The following is a 19,808-nucleotide window of genomic DNA, read 5'->3' on the forward strand; positions in this document are numbered from 1 at the left end:
TTGTTGGTCTAGATCAGTGGTCATCTCTGATCTAACAATCATTGCATCTGGATATGGCTGTGAGACTGGACCAGTAGTCTTATATGATCCGAGAATTGTTGGATTTGCATATGATTGTAGATCAGGATCAGCGGTCCTATCTGTTCTAAAATTTTTTTACTTAGAACTAGTTGTGGGTCTGGATCAGTGGCCTTATCTGCTATGAGAAAATATTGAATTCAAATCATGTTGTGGGTCCAGATCAGTCATCTAATCTGACCTAGAAAGTATTGGATTTGAATCTGGTTGTCGGATAGGATCGATGGTCTTATCTCATCCACAGAGATCAGTTGTCTTATTTGATCTAAAAGTTGTCGGAATTGGATATGGTTGTGGGTCTATGCTAGCGGCCTTATCTAAGAGAAAGGTTGTGAAGTCCCCTTAACATGCAGCCCTCTATCTATTCATTGTTGACTGATGCAATAAATCGAGCTGACATGATACGAAAACTGCTTGATCAAATTTCTATTTTTCTCCAATTTTGTATGGCATCTCCCTCTGTTTCTCTTGTCTCCCAATCTCGACCTTCTACCTTAATCTATGGAGGAACATGCACTCTTTGTTTTCAAAAAATGAGATTTGAAGAGCTTCTTCAACCAATCTTAAAGGTTTGGCTTTACCAATAGATATTTAAGAACATCTTCTGTTTTTTCTTTAACCATTAATTTTTTTGCTTCATCGGCATGTCATCACCAACAAAGACTTCTTCACTTCAAAATTTGCAATTTCACCTCAACTCTAATCACTATCGTTGAAGGAACTACAATTATATCTCCATCTGCCTTGATATTGACTTTGATTTGACACCCTTCTCTTAGATCAACAAATTCATGTTCACTCCATCATATCTCCCTCATGGAGCCTATTCTCCTATTGCAAGTTTCATATTCTAATATTAATAATATGCCGACAAAAGAATAAAAATATTGAAGTCTACGACACATTGGTATATCATGTCCTTAGTTTGAATATCATCATCTATGCTTGTCAAATCCATTTGCAATCACCTATTCAGATCATCCTATAACCTTAACCATTTGTTTTCCTAGTAAATGTGTTTTTCACGATGTCAGTGATTTTGGTTTATGAGATCTAACTCATTTTATTGAAAATAGTATATTTCGTTTGTGGGTTAAATTAATGGATGTATCCGATTGAAAATTGTTGGACTAAAATCATGTTGTTGGTCTAGATCAGTAGTCATCTCTGATCTGAAAATCATTCCAGCTGGATATGGCTGTAAGACTGGACTAGCAGTCTTATCTGATCTGAGAATTGTCGGATTTGCGTACGATTGTAGATCAAGATCAGCTGATCTAGAAATTTTTTATTTAAAACTAGTTGTGGGTCTGGATGAGTGGTCTTATCTGATTTGAGAAAATGTTGAATTCAAATCATGTCATGGGTCTAGATCAATCGTCTTATCTGATCTAGAAAGTATTGGATTTGAATATGGTAGAGGGATATGATCAATAGTCTTATCTCATCCGTAGAGATCAATGGTCTTGTCTGATCTAAAAGTTGTTGGAATAGGATATGGTTGTGGGTCTACGCTAGCGGCCTTATCTAAGAGAAAGGTTGTGACTATCCATTCATGGGTGGCCGATGCAAAAAATCGAATTGGCATGATATGAAATCTGCTCGACCAAATCTCTAGTTTTCTTCAATTTTGTATGGTAACTTCATTTGTTTCTCTTCTCTCTCAATCTCGACCTTCTACCTTAATCTATGGAGGACCATGCATTGTTTGTTTCAAAAAATGAGACTTAAAGAGCTTCTTCAACCAATCTTAAAGGTTTGGCTTTACCTTTCGCTTCATCGACATCTCATCACCGACAAACCTTCTTCACTTCAAAATTTGCCCTCAACTCTATTCACCATCGTTGAAGGAACTTCAGGTATATCTCCATCTGCCTTGATATTGACTTTGATTTGACACCCTTCTCTTATATCAACAAATTCATGTTCACTCCATCATATCTCCCTCATGGAGCCTATTCTCCTATTGCAAGTTTCATATTCTAATATTAATAATATGCCGACAAAAGAATAAAAATATTGAAGTCTACGACACATTGGTATATCATGTCCTTAGTTTGAATATCATCATCTATGCTTGTCAAATCCATTTGCAATCACCTATTCAGATCATCCTATAACCTTAACCATTTGTTTTCCTAGTAAATGTGTTTTTCACGATGTCAGTGATTTTGGTTTATGAGATCTAACTCATTTTATTGAAAATAGTATATTTCGTTTGTGGGTTAAATTAATGGATGTATCCGATTGAAAATTGTTGGACTAAAATCATGTTGTTGGTCTAGATCAGTAGTCATCTCTGATCTGAAAATCATTCCAGCTGGATATGGCTGTAAGACTGGACTAGCAGTCTTATCTGATCTGAGAATTGTTGGATTTGCGTACGATTGTAGATCAAGATCAGCTGATCTAGAAATTTTTTATTTAAAACTAGTTGTGGGTCTGGATCAGTGGTCTTATCTGATTTGAGAAAATGTTGAATTCAAATCATGTCATGGGTCTAGATCAATCGTCTTATCTGATCTAGAAAGTATTGGATTTGAATATGGTAGAGGGATATGATCAATAGTCTTATCTCATCCGTAGAGATCAATGGTAGAGATCAATGGTCTTGTCTGATCTAAAAGTTGTTGGAATAGGATATGGTTGTGGGTCTACGCTAGCGGCCTTATCTAAGAGAAAGGTTGTGACTATCCATTCATGGGTGGCCGATGCAAAAAATCGAATTGGCATGATATGAAATCTGCTCGACCAAATCTCTAGTTTTCTTCAATTTTGTATGGTAACTTCATTTGTTTCTCTTCTCTCTCAATCTCGACCTTCTACCTTAATCTATGGAGGACCATGCATTGTTTGTTTCAAAAAATGAGACTTAAAGAGCTTCTTCAACCAATCTTAAAGGTTTGGCTTTACCTTTCGCTTCATCGACATCTCATCACCGACAAACCTTCTTCACTTCAAAATTTGCCCTCAACTCTATTCACCATCGTTGAAGGAACTTCAGGTATATCTCCATCTGCCTTGATATTGACTTTGATTTGACACCCTTCTCTTATATCAACAAATTCATGTTCACTCCATCATATCTCCCTCATGGAGCCTATTCTCCTATTGCAAGTTTCATATTCTAATATTAATAATATGCCGACAAAAGAATAAAAATATTGAAGTCTACGACACATTGGTATATCATGTCCTTAGTTTGAATATCATCATCTATGCTTGTCAAATCCATTTGCAATCACCTATTCAGATCATCCTATAACCTTAACCATTTGTTTTCCTAGTAAATGTGTTCTCCACACTGTCAGTGATTTTGGTTTTATGAGATTTGCCTTATTTTATTAAGAATAGTATATACCGGTTGTGGGTCTAAATTAGTGGTCATATTGATTTGAAAATTGTTGGACTGAAATCATGTTTGTCTAGATCAGTGGTCTTCTCTGATCTAAAAATCATGGCATTTGATATGGCTGTAAGACTGGACAAGTGGTCTCATCTAATCTGAGAATTGTTTGATTTACGTTCGATTGTAGATCAGGATGCACGGTATTATCTGATCTAGAAATTTTTTTATTTAGAACTGGTTGTGGGTCTAGATCAGTGGCCTTATCTGATTTGAGAAAGTCATCTTATCTGATCTAAAATTTATTGGATTTGAATCTGGTTGAGGGATAGAATGGAAGGTCTTATCTCATATATAGAGATCAGTGGTCTTGTCTGATTTAAAAGTAGTTGGAATAAGATATGGTTGTAGGTCTATGCTAGTGGCCTTATCTAAGAGAAAGGTTGTGAAATCCACTGAAAATACAACCCTCTATCCATTCATGGGTGACCGATGCAATAAATTGAACTGGCATGATATGAAAACTGCTCAATCAAATCTTTAGTTTTCTTCAATTTTGTATGGTAACTTCCTCTATTTCTCTTCTCTCTCAATCTCGACCTTCTACCTTGATCTATGGAGAACCATGTACTCTTTGTTTTCAAAAAATGAGACTTGAAGAGCTTCTTCAACCAATCTTAAAAGTTTGACTTTACCGATAGATATTTAAGGATGTCTTTCAATTTTTTTTTAATTTTTTCGCTTCATCGAAATTTCATCACCAACAAAGCCTTCTTCACTTAAAAACTGCATTTGCCTTGATATTAACTTCGATTCAAAACCATTCTCTTAGATCAACAAATTCATGTTCACTCCATCATATCTCCTTCATGGAGTCTATTCTCCTATTGCAAGTTTCATATTTTAATGCTAATAATTAGTAGACAAAGGAATAAAAATATTTAAGTCTCTGACACATTGGTATATCATGTCTTTAGTTTGAATATCAACATCTATGCTTGTCAAATCCATTTGCAATCACCTATTCAGATCTTCCTGGAACCATAATAATCTGTTTTCCTGGTAAATGTATTTTCCATACTATCAATAATTTTGGTTTATGATCTGCCTTATTTTATTGAGAATAGTATATTTCGGTTGTGGGTCTTAATTAATGGTCGTATCCGATTTGAAAATTGTTGGACTGAAATCATGTTGTTAGTCTAGATTAGTGGTTATCCCTGATTTGTAGATCGTTGCATTTGGATATGGCTGTAAGATTGGACCAGTGTTCAACGAAAAAAGTAACACATTAAACCAATATATAACAAATTGGGTTTGGGAAACATTAAAGTCAGCACTATTCTGAGTGTGTTAAAAAGAAGAGAGACAATAGTGCCTCTTTCTTCTTGGTTAGTTACTGGATGTATTTGTGGATGTATTTGACAATGTAAGGGTTCAGACACAAGTAATATATAAATCACACCACTAGAAACACATTGGATTAGATGACATCAAGGCAGTGAACATCAGAAACAAACACACACAAGTAAACCAAATTAAGTTTTTATATCAGAATAAAAGTATAAGGCACACATAAAGCTCCTTTGTTCACCTATTATGCTTGTTCTAGGCTAACATTTCTAAATTGTACCAGTAACAATAATTATACTTGAGTAAGAGTTTGAGCATAAACATTGGAATGTTCGCAATTTGAATATGCTTCATTAGAAAAATATAGACAAGAACATCATTCTGTCATACTGGCTACCTAACAATCTCCACATAATCTAGGCCTATTACATTTATCTTGAAGAAAGTAATCTGAATTGACAACCATAGATTCTTGACATCTTTCAGAAACAAGATCAGAGGGCCATTTTTGCTCTCATTGGAGACAAGCTAGAATAAAAAAACCTATTTTAAATGGCAAAAAAACATGCAAATATGTGTGCAGGCATACAAGTATGCATATGTGTATAAGCAACTCAAGGGACAACTGAGTGTACCTCAAACATTGCGTTGATAGCAATCTCAAAAGCAAGCAGCACTTTGGCCCTTAGTACCATAGGATGAACCCTGAAACCATAAGGAATGATATATATTATAGCAAAAGGCATATGAACAGTCAGTAAACACTAACAAGTTCTGTCAAACTTTGTTGCACCATACCAATTAGAAATCCTATTACGAATTTATTCATTAATTCCCATCTGAAACCAACTGAATCTTGGCAAATAGAAAATGTTAAAGCAAGTGCTTTCCCAAAGTTCTATTGATCAGAATGCTTTGCCCTTTGCAAGGTTACTTGAATGGTGTCATCATGCAATTAATGTAGGAATGCATGATCAAGTACGAAAAATTGTTGGTGTAAAAAAAAGGCTTAGTTTGCTAATCTTCACAAGGCTGTCAAAGTTCATAACAGCTAGTTGGGCTATGGATCACTAAAGGATGAAGAAGCTAAATGTCCCCATATTGGTATTATGAGACCTCTTTTTCCCTTGGAGAAAGGGTCTTAGGGAACCTTTCAACATACAACAAAAAATTTCAGCAACAATGAATCACTCAAGTTTCAAATATTGTTACAACGTCACACATTTTCATGATCACTCGATAAGCTCCATAACACTCTTCCATTAAACCCATAGTCATAAAAAAGCACCTAACATTTTGGGGATATTCGAAATCACAGGGATGATTCAAGAGAAGATTTGCGGTCATATGTAAAAATAGGATAGCAGTTTTCATTCTCTTTTCACTTAATGCAAACATAATTTAATCAAAATAAACTGAGAAACCTTATCAACCATTTTGAAGCATTCCTTTCTCTTTCTATTTTTCTCTACATGGTAGAATCTGCTCTTGCTCTTTCGTTCCTTATGAGCAGTAAGAGAAACAGGATACAGGAAACTAAAGGATCAATAAGAAGAAGAATATCAAACAGAAGAGGCACACTGTAGGTAAGTTCAGTGATGGGATGAGAGAATGACAGAAAACAGAGGCTACAAGCCCAAATTAATTTGCTCGAAGAAAAATTTGCAGACCGATTATTTGCTTAGGAAAAGGGGCGACGATAATGTATGTGATAGAACTAGAAGAAGAAGAAGTTACCTTATCTTGCAGAACTGCTCCAGCAGATCGACATCCTTGTTGCTGTGGAGAAGCTCGAACGCAATGGAAGAAAGGGCATCGATGATTTGTAGGCGAAGACGAAGCCTGCAAAACTTCTTCCCTCTTCCCTCCTTATTACGGAACTGTTAGGATTTCTCCCCATAACGCATATACAAAACCAAACGTATATACCCTAAACAGGATCATGCTCATGCTAAATCATTGAAATAAACGAAACCTTAAACTGAAGCGGAAGCGTACCTGAATCCATCTGATCTGGTGTACGGGAAGATCGCAGCAGGGTCTTCCAGGGTACGTGCGGCGCGCTTGAGGTCTCTCTCAGATGGGGAAGAGGAAAACCCTAGAAACCAATGTTTCAGGCAACCATTGCACGACCCCAGGGACCACTACCATTTTATAATGAGGACAATTACGAATTCTGCCCATCAAAGAGTCCGTAATTGTGTACTGGTATCTATACATTTCAAAATTACCCCATACCATCTAAAATGACGTAATATCCCAAAATGCAATCACTTAAGTAGATATTTACGTTAAGACAGCCATAATGTCTGAAATTCCTAATTGACATATGTCGGCCCACCAAATGATCTTACAATCTCCCACTTGGGCCAAATATGTCTTTATACATTCAAACATTACACAAAACCTTATGACCTTATAATTGCTATCTTATTAAACGTCATTTTCACCAATCTCGTCCATGACCATATCAACACAGAACCAAAGCAGCTTTCGCTATATCGAAATTAGCTAAACCTTCAATGATCACAAATGTTAACATAATCAATGACATAGATATGATATGGATGTATAACATGAAAATTACATATAATGTGATGACAACATGTCTATTCTCAACTGGTCCAACTTTAAAACTTTATGGAGATCAAAAACCTAACACATAAACACTGAATGGAACCAAAGAACTTCAAACTTTATTCTGCAGAAAACTGAATATGTGTCCATACATAAGAGCAAACAAAATACAAACTCCCACTAAACCAGCACATCATCCAAGAATAACACCCCCATATGAACAACATGTTCGTGAAAGACCTTATGTGTTAAACCCTTGGTAAGCGGATCCGCAATCATAGAGTTTGTCCCAATATGCTCTAAAGACACCTGACCATTCTGTATCCCCTCTTTAACAGCCCAAAAACTTAATGTTGATGTGCTTCGACTTTGACAAACTGTGACTGTTATAAGAGTACATGACTGCTGAATTATTGTCACACAACAACCTTAGTGGTCTTTCTATACCATACATAATGCGCAGCCTCGTGACAAAATTCTGCAATCACAAAACCTGATTGAATGCCATTATCTTGGCACCCAGCAAAGTCAGAATCTGAATACCCAATGATCTCCCACTGGTTTGACTTCTTGTATGTGAGCATAAAACCTTTTGTTCTTTGTAAGAACCTCAATACCCTTTTGGCTACTTCCCAATGATCCATATCAGGATCACTTAAGTATCTGCCTAACATTCCAATGATAAAAGCAATATCCGAATGAGTACAAACCTGAGCATACATAAGAATTCCCACAACAAAGAATAGAGAATCCTTTCCATTTCCTTAGATTCAATTTCATTTTTAGGGCACTGTTTGAGACTAAACTTGTCTCCTTTAGCAACTGAAGTATCTCCTGGTTTACAATCCTTCATGCCATATCGCTGAAGCACCTTATCAATGTAGGTCTTTTGTGATAATCCAAGAATACCCCGAGAACGATCTCGAAATATTTGGATTCCTAATACAAAAAATACACAACCAAGATCCTTCATGTCAAACTTTGATGACAAAAATTTCTTAGTTTCATGCAATATGCCCACATTGCCAACAATATATCATCGACATATAAAACCAGAAAGATAAATTTGCCCCCACTGAACTTTTGGTATACACATTCATCAACCATATTAATTTCGAAACCAAATGAAACTATAACTTGATGAAGTTTGTAATGACTGAAAAACTTGCTTTAGTCCATATATGGATTTCCTTAGTGACACATCTACTTAATTTTCTTGAGGTTGTTGAGTTTGTTCTTCAGTATAGAGATCAACATCATTGCTTTCTTCAGAATAGAGTGGACTCAGGTCCCTCTTCAAAAGGCAATGTTCATAACCTAATCACCTCCCAAACTCAATATCCTCAAAGAAATGGGTGTTTCCCTTTCAAAGAAAGACTTACTGAATGGATTAAAAAACTTATGACCCCTTAATGTTTGTTCATTTTCCCTTTATGAATTCCTTTTGACATAAGCCTTTATAATCTCTTTTCAGAGATATGTCCTAAGCGCCAATGCCATAACATAATAGAATTCTCTTTGGCTAATTTTTCTTTTAGTACCACTAAACGTAACATGCAAGGTTTCATTATATGAAGCAACCGTACCAAGCAAATAAAGATTATCGCTACTAGACAAAAAACCAGTGACAATCAAATTTGAGTACAAAAACAACTTAAATTTACTTCCTTCAAATGAACAATAATAACCGAATTTGTCCAATGAGGAAATAAGAAACCAAATTCCATCTAAAAGACGGTACCACATAAGTTTCTGTCAAATTCAAATAGCAACCAGTCTTTAACAATAACCGAAAATCTGCTATGGCTTCAACATTCGCCTTCATGTCATCGCCCTCATAGATGAATCTTTTAGCATCAATTGGCATCCGACAATCTAGGCAGCCTTGCATAGAGACACTTATGTAAGTAGTAGCACCTGAATCTACCCACCAAGTGTTTTTGGGTACTAAAGTTAAATTAACCTCAGAACAAACCAAAGTGAGAAATGTACCCTTCATTTCACGCCATGCGTGATACTCAGTACAATCCTCCTTCATATGACCTTCACCTTGCAAAAGAAGCAGCCTGATAGGCATTCCTTATGCTTCTTTTGTCTTTTAACGGATGATTGGTCAACTGCAACTTCTTTAACAGTCTTTCTTTTCTTACTTTTAGGCGTAGTAGCCAAGTGAGCACTTTCTATCCTATCATGCTTCAATCTCTCCTCTTCTTCCACACAGTGCGAAATGAGCTCATTAAGAGTTCATTTCTCCTTCTGATAGTTACAACTAACTTTAAACTGTCCAAACTGTGGTGGAAGAGAAAGAAGAACCATATGCACTATAAAGTCTTCGGGTAACCTCAGACCTAGCGCCTGTAATTTTGAAGCAAGATGAGACATTTCTATAATGTGCTCCCGTATGTTCCCCTTACTTTTATATTTCAGCGTCACAAGTTTACTCAAAAGAGTGCTTGTTTCAGCCTTTTCATTTTTAGCAAAACTTTTTTCAATCTCTTCAAGGAACGCCTTGGCACTAGCCTTTTCAGTAATAGAGCCCCTAAAATTTTCTGGGATTGATCTCTTCATGATCATTAGACACATGCGGTTTGAGCATTCCCACCATTCAAAGTACCACTTATCCTCATGGGAACTTTGATCTGTTGGATGAGGTGGGCATAACTCCCTAAATGCAAGGTCTAGATCCATACAACCCAGAACAATCATAACAGTTTCTTTCCAATCCTTAAAATTCGAACCATTTAACTCAGGAACAGTACTCAAATTTGCAGATATCATGGAAGCAGAACTCACTGTACAAAGAACAAAAAATACCAAACATGCTCACAATCAAAACATGTACAAAAATGAAATAACAAATATAAATGAATTTAAATACAATGACCTAAATCTCATCACAAGGTACCGGTGCAACGTTAATATCCAATCTTTGGATTGAAATACTAACTGCAAGTGGTATTCTTGGTCAACAATGAATATAGATAATTAACCCTGTCAAACAATGAGCCTATCTTTGGATTGACTCGCTATTTACATGGAAACCTGAAAAATTATCACATATTCATTGCCCTGTATACTTAAACCTGACCAAACAACAATCCTCCTTTGGGTTGATCATTGCCCACATGGATCAAGTATACTATCATCTAATGTTCAAAACAGGCAAATTCGTACAACAGAGGTCACTTTGGCGACACAAAATACAAACTTACTCATTTGAAACAACAGACATGGCCAAAGTTCAAATTCACATTCCAAACATTCATCTAAAGTATACCCACAAATTTAAAACATGATACATGAATTAAAATTACATACAAATTTGCCCTACATTGAATCCAAAACCAAAATGTTTCAAAGAAATGGGCCCAAAAGAGTCTAAAATTTATAAACCGGTATCATAATCGTGTTTAAGAGGGTCAAGAACTACTGAATCGGCCTTAAAATGGCCCGTATCGTTCTTAAACCACAATTAGAACACCCACATGCCCCTACATAGGGCTTAACCAGTCTAAAAATCAGACGTATCGGTCAAAAATAGACCGTATCGGTTCTAAAACCCACTGAACCGGTTAAAATTGGCTAAAAAAGGTTCCAGAACTCAATGAACCGGTCTGAAAAGCCCTGTATCGGTCTAAATATCAAGTGAACCGGTCTGAAAATGCCCGAATCGGTTCGAAAATCAACTGAACCGGTCTGAAAACAACTGAAGCGTTCTGAAAAGGGTCTGAATCGGTTCTGAATCGTATTGAACCGGTCTGAAACCGAATGAACCGGTTCGAGTCTTTTCCAAAACCGGTTTAAAAAATGAACCGATTTACATAACTTAAACCAAATGGATACGGGTCGGGTCCGACGAGACCCGACCCGGTCCGAAAAATTAACACAAACGCGCGTGGGCAGGCAGCGGCAAAAAGATTTTTGTTTTTTTTAAATCACGATGGATCCGGTTCGGGTCTGTCAAGACCCGACCCGGTCCGACCCACTGCCTCGCTCGACGGCTCGCAGGCAGCGAGACCGCCGCTCGCCCTGCCAAGCACCGAACGGAAGGCGAACAGCGACATCGCCTCCGGCGCGCCTGCGGGGGGCTTGGGTGGGCGCCGGCAAGTGGTACGGCGCCGTCCGGTGATGATGAACTCTCAGGCTGTGGAGTTGTGGAGGTGGGATCCAGAATCGGGCGAAGCCCTTCCTCCCCCTCCTCTGCCCTCCTCTGCCTCTACCTTCAAGGATCGCCAGTGGACACGCCTCGCGGCAGGTGGACGGCCGGCCGTCGACCGAACCGGCGGTCGCCCCCCCGCCCTTTCGGCCATAACTGCCGTCCCCGGCCGTTGCCCCTCCCTGCGGTCGTTCCTCCTTCTCGTCGCCTTCCATGCTATCCCCCTTTCCTTCTTGTTCTTCTGTTTTCGCTGCAACAGAGACGCGGAGAGCGCCGACAGGCCACCCAACGGCGTGGGTGGCCACAGGTAGGACGCGCCCCAACGGCCGGAGGCCTGCCATCGCCCAACGGCGACTGACGCCCGCCGATCCTTTCGTCCCCTTCTCCGATCCTCCTGATGGCTGCAACGGAAGCCCGATGGCTTCCGTCGCACGCCCTCAACCCTTTTTTTTTTAAAAAAAAAAAAACTTGCAGTCGAAAAACTAAATGGGGAACATCTGAACGGGAAGAACGCCCAAAAATCATCCAAAAGATCAACGAGTCAACAATGAGCGTAGGCTCTGATACCAAATGTTGGGATTTCTCCCCATAACACATATACAAAACCAAACGTATATACCCTAAACAGGATCATGTTCATGCTAAATCATTGAAATAAACAAAACCTTAAACTGAAGCGGAAGCGTACCTGAATCCATCTTATCTGGTGCACGGGAAGATCGCAGCAGGGTCTTCCAGGGTACGTGCGGCGCGCTTGAGGTCTCTCTCAGATGGGGAAGAGGAAAACCTTAGAAACCAATGTTTCAGGCAACCATTGCACGACCCCAGGGACCACTACCATTTTATAATGAGGACAATTACGAATTCCGCCCATCAAAGAGTCCGTAATTGCGTACTGGTATCTATACATTTCAAAATTACCCCATACCTGACGTAATATCCCAAAATGCAATCACTTAAGCGGATATTTACGTTAAGACAGCCATAATGTCTGAAATTCCTAATTGACATATGTCGCCCACCAAATGATCTTACAGGAACTACTCGCTCGAAAGAAAAAAAGAAAGAACGTCGTGCCTTGAGAGCAAGAGGATAGACCATCGTGGCATGGTCACTCTGAAATTCTGAATACTCACTGTGCGAACTTCCCTCGCTTTCCCCCTCCTGAATTTTTGGGATCGACTTCTTGGTTGTTGCTTTTTGGCGTTGTCTTGGATCGTGATGCATTGTTTTGGAAAGTCATTCATTTACGTAACCGACAATGTGATTTTAAATTTTTACAAAAAAGCACAAGGTTAATGCGAATAATAGTGTGTCCATATCTAGCCATTAAACGCATGCAAGTTGATTATTTCTTTTCGATCGCTCCTTAATTTGAACAATTTGAACAGGGACTGCTGTTAGAATATATAATCAAATGGAAGAATGAATAGACGTTAATTTACAGCAAAATCTGTTCATCAATTTGACCATGTATAGATAAAAATCACATGTCTAACTTCAGTATTACTTATAAATATCAATAGATAGGTTTCTTGATATTGATGTCATTACATTGTTGAAAGAATTGACCAGCTTGACAACGCAAGAGAGCTAAAACGAATACATGAAATTGAAATTGTAGGATGAAATTCATTTCGTTTGATAACTAAGGTGGATCCTTTTTTCTCTTTTGCTATTGTCTTTCGTCGTTTTAAAATCAAATTATTGAAGATACGTTTAAATGTAAGCTAATAGCGGAACAACCAGGGTGGAGGCATGGGGGGCCACCGGCCCCCCAGCAGATTTTTGTTTTTAAATTATATATAAATTTTAAAATTTTTAGTTTAATCTGTACAAAAATAGTTGAAAATTTTTATTTCTTCTCCTATTAAAACTTTGCAGTTATAGTTCGGCCTATGCGATGAAAAATTCCTAGCTTCATTCCTAGTAACAACCAATAACAGTTCATACTACCCAAGAAAAATAGTGAAAGCTGCAAATTAACATGAGCAACAATTACTCTGGAAGAAGAAAAATTATACAATAAAAAGGCGGCAAAATAATAAATGAAGGGATCATCATCTTCCTCTTGCAATTTGTTAAACTTGTTTTGGCTATGATTGACAGTTGTCCTTGCCCTTAATTGAGAGCTCCAGTAAGAATTACTCTTGCAACCAGATTTTAACTTAACTCGCTGTTCTTAATTCGTTCATCTCGATCGAAAGGTCCCCACTTTATGTTTGCTAAAAATATGATTGAAGAATCATTTGTCATGCGATTCTGGGAATAAATTAAAGAGACATGGTTTTATTTTATTCATTTTTCTTCTTTCAGGTATAATCCTAACTTACAACTCGACCAATGAATCCACCGCTGGCTTGAAGTTTTATATTCACACATGCATCGGCCCATGTACTCAATTTTTTCAAACAGATTGTTGAGGGATGCTAAAATTTTCAATAGATTAGAATTACCTTTCTTTCAATAAAGACAACTAGAAGAAATCAATCTACATCTAGGAACTCATTTTCTAATAGGTACTCAACTCTAGCAAGCCGTCCCTTGCACTAGTTCAAGTAACAAACTAAACTATGAATATCCCTTAAAGATGCAATTGATAGAACTGGATTTATCATTTACAATAAAGAAGGAACAGTGGATGTGCCGTTAATTGCGTCTAAATCAAGGATGAACTTGAAATTATATGAGTGGGTGCTCTCTCTCTCTCTCTCTCTCTCCCTTTCTCTCTGCATGTGTGTGTGTGTGCTCGTGTGCATGTGCACGGGTGTGTGTGTGTGTGAATTAACATTTGAAACAATAGTCAGCTATATTAGTAGTAAACATGATCAAGGGCTGTTGTGGGCCCATAAATAGCATGTACACCCCATTCAGTACTATATTTGTTAGTCCTGAGAGGTGTAGCATAGCTGGTTGGGCCGGCAGACTGGTGAGAGCTCGGTTGCTAGTTTAGTTCATGTCAGACACTACTCCTCTACAAATGGTGGCATCTACGATACTCATGTCGGAGCTAGTAAGCCACCAACTTGAAGAGGATGAGGTGTCAAATTTAATCATCAGCTGCTTCACCATGTTGACAAGGAATTTCATTTCAGTGGGATGATATTTATGTGAGTGAAGATGTACATAAACATGGCAATTATTTCCAATATGTTGTATCAACATAAACCACCTCCAAGTGCAAGTCATAGAAATCATGGTGCTTAATTATATTTATATTATCTTCAGAGGATTAATACCACTAAGCAATATCCTCTAAAAAGTGGAAGACCTAAAATTTTCATGTTATATGTTCCACTGATAACATGGGTTCATCCTAAGGAGCAACATCTGAGAGCGTTCTCTTCATGACTTTGCAGTTTTGCAATATTTAAGAGAACAGAAGTAGAACCATGCACCATGAAGAGCATATCCTAATTGAAGCTATTTTTCCAAAATTCTATATTCTGTGCAAGGGAATCAGAGTTTCATGGAGAGTGAGTTCTTCAATATTTTACAGATCTAGAAAGTCTTTGATGGTTTTCTACAACCAAGACCTTATGCTCGGCTTGAAACTACAATGTCTTAGATCGTCATCACGAACATCATTCATTAAGCATAACGTTAGTATATTGAATTTGGACCTCAAGCCTTCAATGTGGCATCAGCTTCCTGGTAGACTTTTATATTTTCTGGTTCAAGTGTTAATTCAGAAGTTCTGTTGGATTTATAGGCCTCCAGATAGAAATCCATTAGTGCAATAGAAATTGCCAACATTTTACCTTTTATTCAGGCTTTTTTCCTAACATCTCTTTTATGATGGCTACTTTCCGATGCCGCAAAGAAAATAACCTTTGAGTACGATTGGATATAATTGTTACCATATCAGAGTAATTAATTAATCAGTACAAAGATGTACTCAAATGTGGTCTTTTATATGTAATCAGATTTAGATATAACTACAATTATACTCAACTAATTAATCAGATATTTTTCAATCGGGCTCGGGTTTGTATTGAAATTTGGTCTTAGAGAAATTTAAAAAAAAAAAATCTAAATATTTATGTACATCTTGTTTCCACAAGTGGTTGGGTATACATGATGATGCAAACAAAGGATGTCGGATTATTAACCTGTAGTTTGCGTGTTTGCGTCCGGGTCACCCGCTCTTTAGCTAAACGTGTTCAGGACGTTCTACCGAATTAGATGAAATGCGTGGAACTGCACAAACCACGCTTTTGCGACGGGTGTTCCTTCTCGCGCAAGTACCCTTGGATCGACGAGGAACACCTCGTTTTGCTAGCGATGGCTGTGAGAGTCAAGTCGCAAGCGTGGTTCAAGGTCATAGTCATAGCTCGCCCTGACGTTCGCGTTCTTGTCAGGAACTAGTGCAAACGCAACGCAAAAGACAAGGATCAACTCGCTTGGAGAAGCGGGAATTCATATGTAGTCAAGAAAGGTCGTATAACAGTAGGGACATGACTAGGGCAGGTTTTCATAAATATTAGTATTGATATTTTAAAATTTTTGACTTAATCTTTGAGACAGATTGATAGGACAATATCTAGGCTCGGGCGCCTGGGTCGGGGCCGGCCTGATTAATCAAAGTAATAACCCAAGACTGGGTTGGCCGGCTTGGTCCAATGCCCAAGCAACGAAAGAAAAACAATACAAAATCAAATTTTAGTATCTTTCGTGACCTGGTCCAACCCAACCTAATAAATAATAAAGTTGGAACCCACAACTGTGATCGCCCATGTCCTCGCTTCAGCCTAAGCAAATACGTGTATTATTGGCAAATATTTGGAACCCTAACGACACGTGGTGATGTTTGCGGATCAGGTTTGGCCCAAAGGCAGTAAAGATCCAGCTTTGGTGACCAACGAAGCGGTCCAACTAATATTTAGGTAAGATCCACAATGTCTAAATGGTACTTAACACGTGGTAGTTCTGGACCTTGTCTCGGTCCTAGTCTTGGACCTTGTGTCTTGGACTTTGTCTCGGTAGGTCATTGTCACATCCTGATCTAGACTCACGCAAGTCTCTCATGCAGGTCTAGCATGTCATCCCATTGACAATAAAAAAACACAAAGGATGGACTAATCTGTGATGCTTTTTGGGGACATTGGGAGGTTAATCCGACCGTTCTAGTGTCAATGTGGAAGCTTTCGCCCTTTCTTTCATTTCCTCCGAACTGCATCAGCTTTCGCCCTTTCTTTCATTTCCTCCAAACTGCATCAAGATGATGCATCTACTATGCTTGAACTTACATATTGGTGCTCCTCTTATCCATTTTGCAGCATATAAAGTTGATGCCGTCGGAACCTAACTGCCTATAAGCTCCCACCCTATTTGTGCCAACTGCCTCGGGAATAAGCAACTTGCAACATTGTCGAAGAAGGTTCTCAAGGGTTTTACTTTCATCTATTTAGGGTGTATTTGATATCATGGAAAAAAATATCTCAGATAAAATGTCTAAGATATTATTTCCCACCACTGTTTGTTGCACCACCACAAAAAAAAAAAACGAGAAAAAAAGAGTTTTAACATAATTTGGTGGATGTTCTCCTTGGCCACTCAAGCACCTCCTAAAATTTTGCTAAATACTTTCTTCCTTGCTAACTTGCAAACACTAATTGGTCAACTCGCAAACGATATAAAACTCTGAGATTGAAGACCCATTTTCACCTGGCGAGCAAACGCGGAAACTTACAGCTCTGCCGATTTGAAAGGGGGGTCCACAATGAGGTTTGAACCAAGTATGAACCCATCTATATAAGTGTATTATATACATATTTTCAAATTGGACGGAAGATACATATTTTTCTTGCACTGCATCCACATATGACTCAATCTGACATCCCCATTAAATTGATTGTTGCTTCACAAGTCAGCATGGTTCAGGACAATTATACTCGGTTTCTTGGCAGCTACTTTTTATTCTTAACACAAAAAACTGCTGATGAACCCTCCAGTCAAGGGCCATCCCATTGTCGCGTGAGCTGTCCAAGTCAAAAATGTCGGAGACAATTTATCGCCTGGAATCAGGGGCACCGTTTCCTGCATGATCAAGCTAGGATGCTTCCTCTCTTTTGTACTTTCTTGTTGGCATGTAATCTGGGTGAGCGAGAGGTATTAATCAAAAGACCTGAAGGCCTCCCCATTCCCCCTGCCTCCGAGGTCATGAGCTGTGTCGGTGTCAGCGATAGCAACGGTACACCCTTCAGCTTGGATGCCGCGTCCTACCACCTTAAGACACAGGAACATAGCGCCCACGGGAATCGAACTAGAGAGCTACCTTAATACAGGCCCCTAGCTCGACCAGCTACGCTATGCCCCTTGAGGCTTGTTGGCATGGAGAAAAAAAAAATAACAGTGAAAAGAGTCCAATTACTTGACCATATTCATGTGAACATATCATGTGGTCTAGAAGATACCAATCCAACCACCCCAAGTATACACAGTGCATTTTGATCTCCCTCCACCAGAAGTAGACAAAATCCATCAAGCAGCCAAACTTGCCAAACTCTACCAAACTAAAACTCCTTCTCTTTTTAAACCTACAACACTTCTTCACGCCTCATCAATTTAAGAGATATTTCTTTACGCTTTTATGACGTTGAAAACAAGGGATCTTGGTGTCTGGATGGCGCTATTGGGTAAAAAAAAAGGATATGTTTGATAGCCTCGGATATAAGATTAAGGCTACGTAGATTTTCGAAGATCTTAACATGGTTTGACACCTTGCGACCACACCAAAAGGAAAAAAAAAAACAACGAAAAGTCGAATTACAAATTTATGATTTCATAATGCAGATCTGAGATTAACAGTTGTGAAATCCATTATTTGCTCCAAACAGTTGAGTTCACCTAAAACTAATGGGCCTCGGATCTTAAATATGAGACTATCAAATATGCCATACTATCAAATATGCCAAAATGTACATTCTGTCGCTGGAACATGTCAAAAGCAACCGGTCATCGTAATTATACTTTTTTCGATGGTTTTTAGTGACATTAAAAAAAAAACCCCACTCTGTCACATAGGTAGCCGTAATTATACTTTTTTCGATGGTTTTTAATGACATTAAAAAAAAAAAAACCATCACATAGGTAGCGGCTGGTTTATATATATATATATAGACTTTTTCGAGAGGGGAATGATTATGTAAAAGAGAATGAAATACGTCCAAAACATTGAGAGAACAAAGAAGGTGAAAAACCAACCATGTGTGAATGGGTTTACATTTTTCCTCCCTCAATTTTGACCCCTAAATGCGGTAACAAATAAATAAATTAGAAATAAAAGTTTAGCTGGCAGTATCTAAGGAATTTTCAATTTAGTCTTCTCGATTTTCGTCACCCAAGCTTCAAATTTTTTGCTCTCTCATTGATAACCCTGCTTAATTCCAGGAAATTGAAGTGCTGAGAAATTTCGCACTTTTCTTGTCATGGATGGTTTATAACTGGAAGCTGTTTTCTGACACAAGGAAAGGAAAGGGATGCTTTAATGTCTTTCTCCACTTTTGGAGAAAATTTAAAGAAACTCATTAATGTCTCGGGGTAAGAATTAATTGAACCCCATAAAAAAGAGTTGATTTTCATGTTCTGAGTGAGCAAGTACTGACCGGCTAAAAGCTGAAGTTTCTTTTTATTTGTGACAGGTTTTGTTCTTCTCTTTCTTTAACTGCGGCTACGTTGATGTCTGGTGTATAAAAGAAAAAAAAGTTTGATTCTTATATTGTTGATGAGCGAAAGCAGACCAAATGAGATGGGCGCTGAAACTCCTCCCACCCCTGAAAATTGGGTTGGTAATGGTATGGAGATAGCACGCTCCACTATACAAGTACCCAAAAGTATAGCTCTTGAAGGATCCTTCATCCTTTCTTTGAGGTTTAAGGCTGGATATGGAGGCAAGAATTTCACCCCTCAAGAGCATACTGCTCGTGGACATGTCTTTTCACACCAAAAGTTACTTTATACCCTTTGATGCAAGTTTATTTATATGTTGTAAATTTTGGTTTTTACATCAATTTGATATCAGCAATGATAGAGCTGCAAATTTCTAAATTTTAAACTTTAATAGAGCATTCGGATATAAATAATAAAAGTTAAGTGGTTTTCAAAATAAAGGTAAAGTGATTTTCATGAACTATGTGATCAACTGTCCACACCAACCCATACCTCCATGTAGCAAACAGTTGACGGTGGAGGGCCATAGCTATATGATCTCTATCTTTTCTTAAATTGACTCCAACAATTATAGGTATTTTCATCCTTTTGGGCAAGAAGGCAAAAAACAAAGGCAGGTCCATTTTC

The sequence above is a fragment of the Nymphaea colorata genome, chromosome 11 (assembly GCF_008831285.2).
Source record: "Nymphaea colorata isolate Beijing-Zhang1983 chromosome 11, ASM883128v2, whole genome shotgun sequence".
NCBI classification, from domain to species: Eukaryota; Viridiplantae; Streptophyta; class Magnoliopsida; order Nymphaeales; family Nymphaeaceae; genus Nymphaea; species Nymphaea colorata.